The following is a 15,534-nucleotide window of genomic DNA, read 5'->3' as shown; positions in this document are numbered from 1 at the left end:
ATTAAAAAAATGCTATAGTTGGAAGTAAACGTGTACTGGTAATGACTACAAAAATAAAAGGCGCATGAAAACGTTTGTTGGCATAAATTAGTGGAATAACTCAAAATAGCCCAAGAAGATACAGCCCACTTTCAGTACCGACGCCACACTCTCTGGAGAAGGGAATAAGACTATTCCCCGTGGCCATTTCGCTGTGGCCGTTTTGACGCTGCCTTTTCGCCGTTGGGTCGTTTCGCCGTCAAGACATATTTTTCTTTACACGACTGTATTATGTCTTGCCGTATTATATTAAGTGGATTTAAATTAATAACTTTGTTTAGTTTAATAATTTAATTTAATTTAATAAACATTTTATATAAAATAATATATAAAATGTGTACATAATAAATTAATAAAAAAATAATATATAAAATTCTATGTACAGTTTTATACAAATACACCTTTACGCATGCTAATTTTAAGAGAGTAAGGTGGTGACAAGATTCCAAAGTAATTCGTTTTCCATTCAGATTTCATAAAAATGTGAATTTCCTGCTTGTATGAGTGATTTCTCTGAACTAGTCGATTAAAATTTTAAGAAATTTTGGCGAATCATGTAAATATTTAACCCGCGTAATTTTAAAATCGATAGTACAACTTCTGTTATATCAAAAGTTTAGCCGCAGTTATCTTTGATACTGACATAATTTTCTAACTAAGTGTAATTTCTTTATATCATCGTAATTGTAAATAACTATATATATTAAAAGCAACTTTTATTAAGTATACAAAAGGTGAACAGAATTATTAAACTAATTAAATTTAATACGAGTATCATCCGGCAAGATAAAGTACAGTCATGTTAAGATATATATGCCCCGACGGCGAAATGTCCTGTCGACGAAACGTCCCAACGGCGGAACGGCCACGGTGGAATGGCGGCGACGAAACGATCTAGACCCTTGGAGAAGACATAGCTCTGCCCTCTCTACTTGCTGATTGCCTGTCACGTGATTTGATGTCAGTAAAATAAACATTCAATGTGATATCTTATTTTGCCTCCCTGTTATTGCCTGCGCAACTTTCATTTAAAACTATAAAATATGTCTGTTTCTTATTGAATGATAGAGCAATCATACCAAGCAACTGGTTTTGTTATGGTTTTATTCGCTTCGAGTGGTGGTTTTTCATACATGCAAAACCACAATGCTTATTTGTCGAGGAAGGAATGTCTTCGTGAAAACTTTTTCCAATAAAAATTAACTCATATTCACGCTGTTCCTGGGCAGAGTGTGTGAGGGAGTGATGGAGGACGCGGGCACTGCTTCTTTACCATAATGGTTAATCAGTACAGCACCACGTCCAGCATTATCATTAGCATCCTATGGGGTTCGCTGCCATCCCCTCAGCACCTATTGAAATGAAAGAGAAACACAAGAATATGGCCATAAAGGGGCGTTTGCGACATACCAATTTTACATCAAACACATTCAAACCATATCAAATCAATAACTCTAGAACATAAGTACATACAAAAAAGTGCACAAATACTGTGTCATTTAGATACTTTACATTGTGTTAGATAAGGAACACTTGCGATTACAGTTTACTCTCCACTTAGGCACCATAGCTTTATATACATTACTTTGCATTAGATATACTATATCACTTGCGATTACAGTTACTCTGTATATCATTTACGTACTACAAACTTTTTCAAACTACTTGCTACAACCTACACACTTGCTTATTAATATAGTGAACTAAATTCATAGAAACTACTTATATAAAGTAAGCTTGGCATTGCATTAAATATATTACACATTACATATACTACAGCGATATCCCTTATTATTAAATCCAGATACAGACAGAACATGAACTTTTACATTAGGTAAAATATACATGATTTAAATACACTTTACTTTGTTGTGGGTGTGCTATTCATACTATACTAGTTACTCATTCGTGAGATTAATAGATGCGCTATACTTTCTGTTTGTTTTACCATTGATACTCCTATTTTATACTATTTCCGTTACTGCATATATGCTATACATTCTACGTTGAAAACACATTTAATTTTAAACATTCAATTCTATACATTCCATACTATAAATTCCACTTTACTGTTATCATTATGCATCCAATACTTTCTGTTATTAGAACATATTTATACATTACAATAGGTATGCTAAGCATTATATGTTTAAATACGCATATACAATCCATTATATATTACAAAAGAGTGACACGCTATTACAAATTCAATACAATACATTTAATACTATAGCACACCAGCGGCCGAGCGGTAAAGTCGCTGAACACTGGTAGTTCGGTCCGAGGTTCGAATCCCGCGAAACGGGTTGGCTGCATGTGTGTTTTCGTGGTTTTCCCCATGTGTAACGCGTATACGAGCCAGTTTCCCTTAGAAAGTCCTCCACGAAGGCATCCCTCCCCTTAGGCAGATAGCCCTAGTGTGCTTTACCATAACTAAATACACACACACACATTTAATACTATATATTCAATACTGTAAATTTCAATACTATACATTCATTATTATAAAATCTGTTTTACCGTTATCATTATGGATACGATAATTGCTACTGTTAATACACATTGATGCATAACAATAGGTATGTTAAGAATTCTATGTTTAAATACGCATAAATAATTCATAATATGTTGCGTTATATATGCATTTGTTAGAATAAATAAACTGTTAATTTGTCGCGTTCAATCCTATACATTGTATTATACATTTGATATTATCCTTTCGATACTATGTATTCTACTTTAGTCCACATATTATGTATACGAAGCTTACTACTGTTAATATCCTTTTATACATTACAGTAGATATGCTGAGTATTCTGAATTTATGTACGCATGTCAATCCATTTTGTGCTACAGAAGAATGCCATATAGATTACACGAGATGCTCGTTTATAATCTTCGATTGTGCAATTAATCTTTTATAAATGTCTCTCTCTCTTTGGAAGATTACGAGAGTATTAGATTGAATGCCCTGTTGCCTTTCTTGCTTTAATTTACTTCTTATTGCCCGGCATTTCTTGTGCTGGATCCTAAAGTCACCGCTCCACCAGTGAAGTGAATGTAGTTTTCTCGTACTTTGTTGTAGTAGCAACTCCTTGCAGCTATCTGGATACCTTCAATTATGGCATCTGTGAGGTTTTCGAGAGTTTCCGGGGTATGTGCTGAATAAAGATGGTCTTTGAGAGAGAGTAGCATGTTATGCATATTCTTGCTGAATTTCTTAATTTTCTGGCCTGGTAAATTGAATCTAAGGATTACTGGGACCGTGGTATGTTCTGCAGTTTGAAAGGTGATATATTCTTGGTGAGACCCGCAAAAACGCCTACGCAACCAGGTCATTTGCTGTAAATTTAACTCCGTTACGCGCTGTTATTCCATTAACCCTCCGCGTACGGCACCAGCGATTTTCACGGGATACGAAATCCGTCTCGTAATACGGGTCACGTGAAAATAGTGTGCGTAAGTTTATTTCTCTTATTTTCAATACGGATCTCGCTTTTTCTCCGTGTAGGCTAAGAATATTGTAATATTCATATTTTACGTTTTGTTTTGTTCCTAGATGGCACTACAGGTTTATAACATCGTAAGAGAGTACTATAATTTACATTTTTATACTTTTATTCCTTGAACGCTAAAATTGCGTGAGCCGTATTGTATTCTTTTTTTAAATTAAAAAAAAATATTAAAATTTCTGCATTATTGTTTATAAAGATCTGAATAGTAATATATAAAAATATAGAATGTATATATAAATAAAACTTGTATTTCAGAATCGGAGTATGTCTAAATCGCGCCGAACGCGGAGGGTTAAATCTTCGTAAACACTCGACCACTTAGAGGTAGCCATTGGTGTTTTATTACCGTTTGGAATAATCATGTCGGATTTACTATAATAAAGCACCCATAACATTCTTAAAAATATATTTATTTAGTATTTTCACTTGGAAATACAATAATTAAAGCAACTATAATCAACAAGATTATAAAAACAATTATATTTACTTCTTTATTTCAAAAACATACCTAAGTTTAAAGCATCTTTTGGAGGAAAAAAGTGAAACTACTGAAATGTATTTCAAAAAAGTGTTTCACTGTCAAACAAATTAATTTAAATTGACTTCTTGACAGTACTTGTCAAAATCAAATCCTTAGCAAACTCCATTATTTTCATATTCACGTTTTAATTTTACCTGTGCCTATGGAACTAAACACTGCATTGAAATGAATAATAAAAACAATATTCCCGGAACTCAGAGAAAGTAATTTGTAGTATTTTTTTTTCTAATTCCTTGATGCACAAAATTATTTTTATTCAGAAAAGAAATAAGAGACAAGCTGGAAAAACAAATCACTAAAACACGTAAAATAGGAAAAGATGCAATTATATTAATGAATCAACTCAGAAATTAATTTTGTTTTTGCGAGAAAGGAAAGAAATTGCATACAAAGTTTTCATTTCTATGTATAAGTTCCTCGGAGAAAATTAAAAACAACATCAGAATTAAATTATATCAATTTGGAAGTACAAATGAGAACGGAAAATTACAAAATGAAGAAAGAAGAATAAAATATATATATAAAGCACACAGTTAGGAGTTTTTAGCTTTGGAAAACACACAATTATTTTTCTCTTCTTTTGCTTTGAGGGAAGAAGAGTTTTGTTTAGTTTGGTGGAGTAATCAAATTATCATTCAGAAAATAGTGGTACATAAAATAATCAATTTTAAGACTGTTACAATTGCTAAAGCCTCTCAGATATTCCGATTTTGGATATCAATAGAAAGAGCACCATTTACGGGAGCTTTTGGATGCTATAATTTCTGCATTCATGTGTAAGGGGAAAAATGCTAATATAGCAAGCACGTAGTATATGCCGTTACAAACATCTTTTAGTAATTACAACAACTGTCATGTATTATAATTCACATGAGTTAGTTATATTAATGAAAAATAAAATTAGTATGTTATCTATTAGGAAATCTTTTAAAAATTACTCCGTTTATTAACCAATTACAGATAAATTAAATTAGAAAGTTGAACTATAGAATAGTTACAATTAATAATAATTTACCCACATATACACTCTTTTGCGAAACAATCGGAGCACCAAGAAGGACTTTTACAATCGTAACGAAATTTGGTAAGCAAAAACATCTTGGTCGAACATGTAAATGATCAAAGTTTCTAGGTAAATGAACAGGAAATGCTATCATAGCAGGCATTTTTAGTGAACGATTCGCAAAAAGAAGTAACAGAGGCGGAAAATTTATCTTTTTTTGTTGCTGCCATTGTAATTCCTAACGAAGCAACTAAAGATGGCATTAGGACGATATCGAAGACCTTACAGACAATTAAACGACTTCGAACATGGTCGCATTGTAGGGTAGCGTGAAGCTGGGTGGTCATACCGAGCAATAGATCGCCCCCTGCTGCGTACACACCCTGCTGTGCAATGTTGGCAGCAATTGTTGCTACAATTGCCGACGAAATGAAGGTTCTGTTGCTTTCCTCTAATTATTCATAGCTCGTTTCTTTGCTTATAAGCTGAGTTAGTCACAGCTATTTACTTTAGTAAAGTGTCCCTTTCTTCCTACTCATCTGATATAGATATGAAAGATATCTTCTATATACGAACTTATAGCAACAAAACTTGAGCTATGCAAAAACAGGTTTTTCACCATCTAAACTAATTGCGAGTCTCAGATCAAATTCGTTAGACTTCTCTTCACAGTCACTCTTTCACACCATTTTGAAAGTTTACTAATCATATTTTACTCAGCAATGTTCTGCTAATGCTATCTGCCATTATTTTCTAGCGACTATTGTTGTTGTTGTTGCGGTTACTAATCTCATTTATCTGAATCAGAACAAATCCTGGAATTATTATAGTGGCAAGAAGTACTAGATTGCGTTTGCCGCTGGCCAGAGCCTTGAACACCGTTCAGGTTACAGTCCGACTTTGCTCAGTTCTGCCAATGTTGAAGGACAGCACCTTGGTGAACAGGTTCGAGGATCTCCCAGTTCTCCTTCCCTGTCATCAACCTTTTTGAGAGCCCATGTGCCAAATGAAAAGTTTAGTTTGCAAGCAGAACACATAAGAAGAGGTGTCCCGACCAAAGTTTAGAAGAGTACTCTGTAAATTTTGATAGGTTTCTTATAACAGTGATTATGTAAAATATAAAAAAAAAAAAAAAAAAAAAAAAAAAAATGTTCAATAACCACTATTACATCAGGTAATATTCGCTTCGCTTATAATTATTAGCAAAAGCCGAAATCAAGGAACCAGATGAGTGTAAATGAAACCAAGACATAACTTTTCCAACATTACTAGCAGTTTGTTTTCATTACAGAAAATGATTTTGTATGATTATTTATGAAAGCGTTATTATTCTTCCTCTAATCACAAGTTAATATTTCATTTTGTCAATGAATTAAATTGTGGATTAGACACTGAAATTTAATATATTAGAGTGCAATCTTTTTCCGATAAACAAGCCATTTACATGAAATGTCTCCAATATTATACACAATAAACAAAATTGTACTTAGAAAAGATTTCAGTAAGAGAACTGTTTCTACGTAGAAGGCCTAGCTGTTCAGGGCTTGGAAAACTAACCAGCTAATATTATCTATGGAAAATGTTAATAAATGACGGCAGAATAATGTTATTCATTTCGCACTTTTTAAGAGCGTAATCTGTAATAACTATATAATAAAGTTTACGTATGCTTATTGTATAGCATACAGAGAAAAAGATTTACATCAACTAAACTGTGAGCAGAGGTGTAAAAGGAATCCGTTCGTAGTCGATGCGAATTTTTTTAAAACTCGATTCAGAAATGTTCGTTTAGTGCTAAAACCAATTGTTTAGATTTTTTACGTATGTCATCACGTTTAATCGATTGAGTCATCGTAGAATGCCATAGCTGGCACAATCGCATTGCTCGAATAATAAATCGAATAATAAAATTCAGTCTGCTTCAAAGCAGCATTTCATATTGTGTTACGCAAAAGCACAAAGCACATGAAAAATATAAACCATACCTCATTTTGGAAGATAAAAAAAAAGAAAAGGAAAGAAATGAAATAAACGAAAAGTGCAAGGACTTGTTCTTAAACAAAGAATAAAAATAAATAAGGGTATAATTACTGTTTTTTTGCATTTACAGAATGTAATATGAAATAAATTAAAATGCTTATTGTGTAATATGAATTAGAAAGACATAAGTTATTATCCAGCATGAGAAATAAGAAATACATATTGTAGATAAAAGAGATTTTAAATCCTCTATTGTTGCAAAGAAACTGGTAATTCCGTTCAAATATTTATTAATAAACTTTATTATCATTATGCAGTTTATCCTGTATAGTAGATACGCTGCACACTTTCATAAAAGACGACCTACACATAAAATACCAGAAAATGCATCGCTGAATTAATTCAATACAAAAGGAACTTAATCAGAGAGCCATATAAAATTTATAGCGACCGTTCTTAAAAATTCTTCTCTGCATTGTATTCTCAGTGCATAAACTGAACTGACTCGCTCATATCTGCGACTGTTTGTCTTGAATTAAACTCAGTATTTGTTCATAAAATGTTTCCGCTATTTTTGTTTATTTAATCTCCAGAGAACTGGAAACGGCTTCCAATGATCACATTACTTTTTATGTTCTTATATGTGAATGGTAGTGATTTATGCTTGGAGAATTTATGCATTTGTTTTGGAAATCATATTGCAGAAATAAATTGAGTTTTATAATTCTAGTTAAAAATGTAGAAGAGAAATGTAATGATAAAAATCCCAATTTGTTGAAAACTGTTTTGCTAAACGGTTAAAAATTGACTAAAATCATAAATTTTCTGTAAATCAAATATTACCTTTAGAAAAATTAAATTAATAATATAGTAAGACATAATAGTAAAGTTTAATTATTTATTTACCCGCATTAATTCTGCAACATTTACTAAAACGGATTGTCTTCTGTTTCTCTGTACACAACGTGTTTAAAAATGTTGCGCGACTAAATGCGATGAACCGGTAAGCTTCTCTTCCTAAAATCACTACTTCTGGAAGTATTTCTAAGACCATAAATAAACTTCGGTTTGATTTATTTCTCTAAGATAAACATCTCCCCGGAAGACCAAAATTTCTTAAAATAAGCGTTTATCTTACAGAAAGCTCACTAGATGTCTTTAAAAGTTGACCATAAATGCGTAATTTTAGATTTAGAAATAAAAAGAATACAATAAGCTTTAAAGTTATGATGAGTTAAAACGCCTGATATCTTTCGAAAAAAAGAACTCTAACAATTTCAAATTTTACTTTACCTTCATAGAATAAATTTCCACTTAGTAAATTATTCCTTATTCCGCTAAAGATATTTTAGAGAAGGAGGGAGGAATTTTACGATATGCGAAACTGATCATGGTAGAAAGTAAAATCATTAACTTCTCTAATAATAATTCTATTAAGTTAGTAAAATAAAGTAAAAGAATGCCTAGATGCATAGCTTTAAGATACCGCCTAAAAGGTATATTGAATTATATATGAAATTTTGAGTTTTTGGTCGTTATAATTTTACGTAGACTTCTTAAACGATAACTCTGATATTACTACTTTTCTACTCTCGTAAAGGGCGAAAACGATTCCTGAACAGTTACTAGGTTCGAAGTAATTAACAAACACTTTGTGGATACTTATTAATCTAGATCCTTTTAAAGTAACCAATTACAGCGACGAACGCTACAACCCAGGTTCAACTTATAAAAATAAATTTGAATTATTGTTATTATGTGGTAAGACAGACAAACAATACAACGCTGTAATTTATAAAAATTCATATATTATTTAAGTTTACACGACTATAGATACGCCAATCTATGGAACGGCATAAAATGCTGTTACATCAAAAACATAATATCATAATAAAAATGTTAGGTCATAAATAAGGTCTTTTTAATAATGATATTAAAAATATATTTACATATAATTTTTGGAATAGAGCACATCTATATCCAAGTATTTAGATATAACTGCAAACTTAAAGTTATAATATTAAATCTGTAGCTTTAAATCTAAGCCGTAACCTTTAATTTACAATCTGTATTTGAAAACGGCTGTAAACGTTTACATATGTAACCTTAACGTTTGATGAACACATTGAGCTCTCTAATCTGCATAACCTACTTTACTGAACGAGTACATGGTGAATGATACACAGAAAGAAGAATAAATATAGGTTAGCAAGTCTTAAATGATATCTCAAATCTTATCGTTCCATTTTATCTTATAAACTGCTTAATGAGTAAATATTTGATTGGCTAAGATATTTTCTCAATGAATGCCTTTGAAAGACGCGTTATAAAACAGAACTTTTAAAAAAGAATTTTAAAATATAAATATATTACAAGAAAAAGGTTTGATAAGATTAATATATAATTTTTAACGGCTTTTGTTATCTCGTCAACATATAATCTACAAGCTCTCTTGCTCTATTTTTAATGCTACATATGATGTGGAAAATGTGATCTTAAATAATGTCTTCTTGGTACGTCTGTTGTGATTATATGCCATCAATAGCAATGTTTAAAATGAAACTTTGTTGTCAGGGAGTGTACTTTTCTCAATCAAAAGAGCATTTTACGAAACTTAATATCATACTGTCTTCACACAGCATCATAAAGTATAAAATAATAATATATACAGATGGTTTGATGCAATCCTAATTATTGTAATTTTTCACAAGCATAATCAGATATATTAAATCCAGACACAGGAAGATTATCACATACACATTTAATAAAATTATATATTTATTGTTATGTGCATATATTGATCAGGAACACTTCGCTTTCGAATGCTCTCGCCCGACACCATTTCATTTAAAAAAAAACCTCTGAAGCACACTGATCCTGGTGGTCAGCCACCTTCAAGAGAATAAAGCTCGCATTTAATCAGATTCATCGAGTAATGTACATTTGTGCTCGTGAATTCTGTTGAACAGAAGCGGTGTCAACAGCGGGTACAGCAGGTAAATCTAAACCAATAACTACAGAAGATCAGTAGCTTTCATAATTCTTACTTTACAAATTTTGTATCTTACTATATACGATAATGTTCAACTACTCAAATTAGGACAATTTCAGACATTCTAATAGCATGCCATTGTACCTATGTTATGTATATGCATGACAGCCATGTTTAGTACAGTACGTGAATAACTTTGCTGAAACATGTTACCTGCTAGATGCAGATTACCACAATCAATGTCTGTCTATTTGTGCTTCAGTGTCGCTTCTATTCATTATTAATCTTTAAATTTTATTTTGTTTACTTAATTTTTGTATTGTACTCTGTGTATTTCAATTTACATATTGTATAGTGTATTGACCTGTTAAGTAGTAAGTGCGTTGTATTATGTTTTCAAATAAGTTAGCGGTATAATAGTAAATAAATATATAGAGCTCTCGGCTAGTACCATGAAATATTGTGTGAAAATTTTTTGTTACAGTTTCTAGTATTGTACAAAATGTAACAGTTTCTAACAAATATTCGTAACAACTTTCGAATAACCGCAATTTCGCAGAACCAACTTTCTGATAAGCACATTGTATATTGATTATTATTTTGTAGTATTCGCCATTTCATTTCAGTGTATGTACAGTATTCCATTAAGTGTTTTGTACAATTTATTTTCTATTAATGTGGAGTTATAATAGTTTAGTGTTATATAATGATAAGTAAGTGTGATGTATAATAGTAGTATTGAACCAGACTTTCTTGGTTGTAGAACTTTGTAAATATGTATTGAAATGTATTGCTGGATTTAATGTTTTGAATTGATTCAGTATTCTAACTCTGCTACAATATATTATCTTCCTAATTTTCACTTGGACTGCTTCCAAAGGTTATTGTCTAGTGTTACTTTCATTAGTTTCAGCGTTACAATACAGCGTCATGTATAGAATTGTCTACTTTTCTGATACGAGCAGAGTATATGGTGTGTTTTTTTTTTGTAGTATCAGCTTTACTATGACAGTGTATTATTCAGCATTCTAGTAATATAATGCATACTATGTTTTTAGTAATGCGCGGAATTAAAGTAAGTGTATAATTGTGTAATAATAAGTCAGAGTGATGTATAACTGCAGGCTTGAAATTCCATTGTTAGTCTTGAATTTTACTGTTTTTATTTTACCCTTACCAGTTTTGTATCAATGCAGCTTTGTATTTCTAAGTACTTTTTTAATCTATGAAATCAAGAATGTCATATGTATTCAAGGTAGTCCTTTGTATTCCCTATCTAGATGTAACTCTGTAATCTTTTTTTTTTTTTTTTTTTTTTTTTTTTAATTTAGACTTAATAAATGACGTTATGGCTTCTACAGGACATCATACTGCAAGGGCTTGTTCCCGGTCAGTAATCCTTATTAGCAGTGTAAAAGTAAAACAAAAGTGATTATATTGGTTTATCAGGTCTTTACTAGGATCGGGGCAACATTTACCCTGAGTTGGCTTCCTATAACTTGAAGTTTAAGGCCCTCATTTATTGACTTTCTTAGAACATTTACACAGATCTTCTCATGATGATTGGAAAGTTACATACTTTATGAAAATACACATCCTATTTCATGAGAAATCGCTAAGCTTATAAAATTTCATTGTCTGAAAGCCAAGTTTTAGTCTGAATAATACATTGCTGTTTTTCTGCCAAAATCCGGACATTCCCTTAACTTTTGTAAAGTTTTGTGCTCCATATTACGAGAACGGAACATCTTAGTCAATAATTATTTCTCTACATGAACACTGTTTATTCAGCAACTATATCTGGATAAAAAGTTGTCATTTTGCTACATTAGGCCAAACTATTATTGACTGCTACACTGTACCACCGATTTGCCAAGAAGCATAGCTCAAAGTGATTCATGACCATAGAAATTATATGGTATATAAAGATGAAGTATTTAAAAATATTAAAGCAGCTGACTTTTCAGGTAAATTATGTTTGTGATCTCTCTGATGAGAGAGATCACAAACAAATCTCAAATGATCTTGTGGCTACTGAAACCAAATTACGATGGGCAGTTACGGAAGACTTAGAGGAACTGAATTGTCAAATCTCTGTAGTCTTAGCTCTCTTATGTTCAATAAATGTATGTAGTATACCTGATTTATGGGCTGGGTTCTCACTTGGTATAACTGAAACATTAGAGCAGAAATATAATTCATATCATATGAAACCCCTAAGCAACTATACCGTAATTATTAGTATGTTTGCCTTGGACCGAAGGTTACCCTTCGCCTTCCCTGATAATTTTTTTGAGCTGCTGTTTAACAAATTACATTAGGAAACTTAAATAAGATAAATATCGCCAGGAAAATCTTAATGACTTTAACGAATAGCCTGAAGAGGATTTAATAGAGAAAGTGATAAACAATTACAGTAAACTCTCGCTACAACGATACCCGATACAACAATAACTCCCTCTACTACAATAATGTTTTGTGGTCCCGGTGATTTTGCATATAAACTAATGTTAATCTCCCCTCAATATTGCTATATTCTCTAGAACAATAAACCTCTGTAAAACGATTTTTTCAATCTAAATTTCAGTATTATTTTCTCCATTTATAATAATATTTTGATTTTCAAATGTTTTTTTTTTTTTTTTCGTTTTCTTTCAAATGCTTTTTTTTTTTTTTTTTTTTCCGTTTCGTTGTTATTTTTTCCGTCTATTAAGACTCATTGTGGGTATTCAACTTATCCCTGAATAAATAGCTATTGTTCAGATTTCAAAACAGATGAAGACCGACCTTTTGGAAATTGGAGTGGGTGAGGGGGGTGAAGTGTAAATTTATGCCTAGTCTCATTTCCCAGTAAGCTTTGGAATTCTGATAAGGTTTTAGACCTGTCTGGTCATCTTGTCACAGAACAAGTGCCCTTTGTTAGAGGAACAGGGGGAGATGGAGGCTGGGTGTTGTTAAGTGACGTACTGAAAAGTGAGTTCAAAGGTTGTTTTACAGTCTTTAACGATTTTGAGTTCTACGCGAAACATTTGGTTTAAACTTTTCTTTCTTTCACACGATACTGTTCCCTAAGATGGCAGGGCGAAAGCAACTATCTTTTCGAGTTAAAGTGAACGTTATCAATGATATTGATGAGGGAATGAAGCAGATTGATGCGGCTAAGAAACATGGATTATCGCAATCTACAGTTGCAAGGTTTCTAAAGAAGAGAAAGCAAATCGAAGATGCTGTAACTTCAAATGAAATTAACCCAGAGCGAAAACGACTGAAAGTTGCGACAAATGAAAACATTGATGCTGCTGTTTTAAAATGGTTTCAAGAGATGAGAGCAACAAATGTCCCAATAAATGGACCTTTATTATGTCCAAAAGCACGGAAATTTGCAGCAATACTAGGGAACAAAACTTTCAAAGCTAGCAATGGTTGGTTAATGCGTTTTCCAGATCGTCATGGAATAACTTTCCAAGAAGTTCACGGAGAGAAAAAGTCAGCCCCGATAAACGACGCAAATGAATGGCGGCAAAACAAGATGAAAGAAATCTTAGAAAAGTATGCTCCAGAAGACATTTATAATGCAGATGAAGCTGGGCTGTTTTTCCAACTCCTACCCGATCGAACATTGGCATTCAAGGGTGAAAAGTGTTATGGAGGGAAGAAATCAAAGCAGAGACTGACTGTTCTGTGTACAACTAGCACAGGAACGCATAGAATACAACCTCTCGTCATTGGTAAATCATTGAAGCCAAGGTGATTTAAGAACATGAAAAGTCTTCCCGTGGAGTATAAAGCAAATAAGAAAGCTTGGATGACGTCTAAATTTTTTTCCGAATGGTTACAGAAGTTAGACATTGAAATGAAGAAGAGAAAGAAAAACATCGTTTTGTTGATAGATAACTGCGGTGCTCACACGTCATTTCCAAAGCTACAAAATATCGAAATCTCTTTTTTCCCTGCCAATTGCACTTCAATTTTACAGCCTCTTGATATGGGCATAATTAAGTGCTTCAAAGGATATTACAGAAAACGGTTGGTGGACTCCATACTTGTAAACTTTGAAAATAAAGTAGAAGACCTTTTCAAAGCTGTAAATGTCAAGGAAGCGTGTGACAATATTGCTGGAAGTTGGTGGGAAGTAACAGAAAAAACCATTCGGAATTGCTGGAAAAAGGCAGGTCTTTGTGTTATGGAAGATAAGAAATCTGATAATGATGAAAATTCCATAGACAATGATGTCTCAGATGATCAAGAATGTGTTTTGCACATCAAAAATTCCGTATCCCAACTTGAGGAAACAAGCGGTAAAAAGTTTGGAATTAGTATAGAAGACTATTTAACAGCAGATGATGATCTTATGGTTTTCGCAGAAGTTACTGATGAAGATATTCTCTCTGAAATTACTGATGAGATAGGAAACAATGATGAAGATGATGATGATAATACAGATCTATCACAGTTCTTATTGTCCTCTCAGGAAGCTCTTCAATCTGTGAATTCTCTACGGACATTTTTTTTCAAGCCTTCCGTCGACAAATGAAGAACATTTTCGTGCACTAGACTCAATGCATAAAGTATTGGTGAACTTAACAGTTAAAATAATCAATAAACAAACAAAAATATTGGATTATTTTCAATAAAAAGTGTTTTCAAGTATGTGAACATTTCTGTGCTTATTTTCTGAATTTATCTTATTTATTTATTTTTTTAGTATTTAAACCACTATTATTAGTATTTTACAAATTAATTTATTCTAAATATAGACTTAAAAGTAGTATGTTATGCACCTTAAACTAATAATAATATTAAAAAAAAACTCTTATTAAATGCTCAAAATATGTGGGCCCTCGATATAACAATATGCCTCTCTACAACAATATATTTATTTGGTCCCTAAAATATTGTTGTAACGAGGTTTCACTGTATATAGCAATAACTAACTACTAACTAAACTCTATACCCGCCCCGTCAACTTAATGACACTACTGGTATTACCCAACTCAATCCCCCGATATTAGGCACGAGGCGGGCTACCCAGCAAAAAGCCACCTTGGAGATGGTTCGTACACACCAACTGAGGTCCCGGTGCCCACATCACCAGGAACGACAGCTTCAAAAATATCTCCACCTGCAATGCACGCTCACCGCTATTCTGGTCAATCAAGACCACCGTCCCAACGATCAGAGGCCACGATGAGGTGGGCTGATCTATGACTAGTCGTCAATGATGCAACCTGCCAGTACTACACGGGCTACCCCTCTCTACAGGCCGTACACAGAATACTAAGGACAGCGGTGACTGGGCGCTCAATGGCTCACGCGCTATTTCCCTACCGATGCCCTAGTTACTGAGATTTACGCCACCCGACCCGTGAAGAGTGGGGATAAGCCCTACCCCACGAATCATCGTGAACCGCCATGCTCGTAATTATGCCACTGGGCCGAAACTGCCTAGGTACAGATCCTAGCC

The 15,534-nt window shown here is 32.9% G+C and overlaps 1 long non-coding RNA gene across 1 annotated transcript in view; it reads right to left on the bottom strand.

Annotated features, from left to right (window-relative positions):
* Window positions 1–1,150: 1,150 nt before the first annotated feature.
* LOC118189727 (uncharacterized) overlaps window positions 1,151–15,534 on the bottom strand; it is a 117,288-nt gene continuing 102,904 nt past the window's right edge. Inside the window, exon 3 of the long non-coding RNA XR_004758307.2 lies at window positions 1,151–1,391. This is a non-coding gene — a long non-coding RNA (uncharacterized LOC118189727). The remainder of the gene's footprint in view (window positions 1,392–15,534) is intronic.

Source organism: Stegodyphus dumicola, chromosome 3 (assembly GCF_044657685.1).
Source record: "Stegodyphus dumicola isolate Sdum_Otavi_A_Nest chromosome 3, ASM4465768v1".
Lineage (NCBI taxonomy): Eukaryota > Metazoa > Arthropoda > Arachnida > Araneae > Eresidae > Stegodyphus > Stegodyphus dumicola.
This window is presented reverse-complemented; position numbering and strand designations above follow the sequence as displayed.